Raw genomic sequence first — 2,962 nt, forward strand, 5'->3', positions numbered from 1 at the left:
GTTACAGCTCTTGTCGAAACGATGGGGGTCTCCCCGCCCCCAGCGACTCGCAGCAGGAGGTAAGAATCCGAATCCCAGAATTGCAGCTTCATGTGAGGCCCGCCTCCGCCTCTGAGCGCCAGCGAGAGGGACGCTGGGTTCCGCTGCTGGGGAGTCGCGGGTGCGAAGTGTTGGTATAAAAGAAAGTCCCCGAGGCCAGGTGTGCGCTCGCGTCCGGGTGCCTGGCTCTCACCCGTCCCTATGCCCCACCCGGGAGGGTGACCCTGGGCCCTGGCTTGTTGTCCCGTTTCCTTGCGGGGCTTCTTGCTTCACTGGGGTCCAGAAGTGAACCCCTGCGTGTTTCGGAAAAGACGCTCCAGCCGCCTACACTGGACGGGCCCTTGAGGTCCGCGCGGCCAGGGCGCCACCTGCGCACGTTCCGGGTCCCCGGGGCCTCCCAGAGCGCGGCGCGGGCCCTCCCCAGCTCCCAGCCTCGGAGCCCGGCCTGGAGCGGCTTCCTGGGATCTGCGAGGACAGCACAGGCCGAAGGACAGCCCAGGGCTGCACTGGCTTCGGGTTAACCCACCTCGGCAGCGCGCGCCATCCATCACCCGCGCCAGGTGCTGCACACATGCCGGCCTCGCGCCCCCGGCTCCTGCCCCGCCGCCTCCGGCCCCCGCCGCTTCCTGCCCCCTCCCCGCTCCGGGGCCTGGAGGAAATCGCGACGGGGACACTGCTCTCTCCCTCCTCCTGTTTCCATTCTCTGGGCCCGGGGCGCGGGGTGAGCGCCCCTCCCCCGCCTCCCAGCTGATGGATGAGTTCGCAGGGGCCGGGCGGCTCATTCCCGCGATTACGCGCAGGCCAGCGGGGCCACGCCTCCACCTCCAGGCCGGGCGAGATTAATATCCTCTCTGGCAGCTCATTATCACCCCGGCTCCTTCCATAAAATCCAACCCCGCCGAGAGGGGTCCAAAGGTGCTTTGCGGGACAGGGCTGGGTTTGCAACTGGTGGGAAAGCCCCGCGGAAGTGGGGAGGGGAGAGGAAGAGGGCGCGCCTCCGGGTTAAAAGCGATCTGCAACCTGTGTGTGTCTCGTTTTAATTTCTAACGCAGCGGTGAGTTCAGCCTGAAGCGATCGCTCCCCGAGCCGGCTGCACAGCTGTGTATTCCCGCGCGCAGGCCCGCCCTCGCCCCCACCCGACCCGGCGCTGGGCGGCCAGGGCTCCGCCGCGCGGCGGGGGGTGGGGGGCACTGTCCTGGAGTCGGACCTCAGGCCCCAGCAAGGTGCTGTCTCTTCACCCAGCGGGCAGACCCGCTCCCTCTGCGGCAGGGGAAGGGGGCGCCGAGGGACATCCGAACCAGCCCTGCGTGGCGCGGGGACTTGGCGGCGGGAAGGCCTGGCCGCCGCGCCCTGGCTCCAGCCAGCTGCTTAATCGCGGCGGATTTATCTCGCTAATAAATTTAATGATCAATTCGTTCTTGTCACAGTTGCTCTTCCCCAAATCAATTATAGCAAATTTAAATATAATCACTGGCTGGTCCTCACCCACTCCGGGCACAGCGAACAATTCATTCCGCGGAATGAGTGCAGCCAGCCCCGTGGACGGACCCCAGGACCCCCGCCACGTCTGCATCTACGCAGCCCCAGGCGCCGGAGGGAGACAGAGGAAACGTGGTGTTCAGACAAGCCCAGCCTTCCCGGGGTGGTGGCAGCCAGGGGCCTTTGGAGTGCAGCCCCTCGAGGGTCCCACCTGAAGCCTGAGACACCCGACCGCTCTGAACCCGGCCAAGCCCCTCGGGGCTGGGGTCCGGGGAGGGTGTCCTGAGCAGGGTGTCCTGCCTGTGCCCGTGCCCCCAGCAACAGCGAAAGGATAGAAAGGATAGAAAAAAGAAAGCGGGAGACAAAGAAACCAATCTACACGCACCCCTCCCCCCACACACGCAGCCCACGGGCCTCCTGTCTGATGGGCTCATGTCCATCAAAAATGCACCTCAGCAACAGCGACAAAGTCCAGTTTTAAACAGGCGAAGGACTGGACTAGACAATTTTCTAAAGAAGACACTCAGCGACCCAGCCGCGTGAAGGCTGCTACGTCACCGCTCACTAGGGAAACGCGACAGTCCAGCTGGCCCCGCTAGGGTGGCTGTCACCAAAGCGGGAACGGAAAACAGGCTTCGTGAGGACCCGGAGCAGTGGGGCCCTGTGCACCGTAGGTAGGATGGAAAACAGCAAGGAGGGTCCTTAAAAGGTCAAACACACACCACAAATACCTAGGAGCCAGCAACACCGTGCTGGGTGTGCCCGGACCATTGAGTGCAGGTTCTGGGAGAGCTCTGGCCCACCTATGCCACTGCGGCATCACTCACAGAGTGAAGGAGTGGTGGCAACCCAAGGGCCTGTCAACAGGTGAATGGACCGAGAAAACGGGCACAGACATAACATGGAATGTTATTCAGCCTTAAATGAGAAGGCCGCCCGGCGGATAGCCTCCAGGACCTTCTGCCAGCAAAACAAGCCCGGCACAAAAACACTGCGTGATGCTACTTATACGTGGAACCTGAAATCGTTCATCTCCTAGAGGAGAAGGTAGAGGGTGTCAGGGGCTGGGGGGCTGGCTGGGTACAGGTTTTGTTTGCAGAAGAGACAAGTGCAGAGATGTTGCCCAGTTAATGTATGGCGTTAGCATGATTGTACCAGGCACTGAAGATGGTTAAGGCGGTTGACAGGAAGGCAGGCCTTCCTCCTCCGCACCCCTTCCTCCTACTCTCCTCCCTCATCCTTCCCCATCTCTCCTTCCCTCCCTCCCTCCTTCCTAAAGGAAGGGCAGACTAGGTGGGAGAATCCAGATCACTGAGAGGGCACAGGAAGGGGAACCTGGCGCGGCCCAACTCACAGGACCTGAGCCGCTGACCCACGCAGGATCGGGCGCGGACTGCGCTCTGGAGTGGAGTGGCCCCAGGCCCAGGGCAGAGGGGGCGCCGCT

The sequence above is a fragment of the Myotis davidii genome, unplaced genomic scaffold, assembly GCF_000327345.1.
Source record: "Myotis davidii unplaced genomic scaffold, ASM32734v1 scaffold747, whole genome shotgun sequence".
Classification (NCBI taxonomy): domain Eukaryota; kingdom Metazoa; phylum Chordata; class Mammalia; order Chiroptera; family Vespertilionidae; genus Myotis; species Myotis davidii.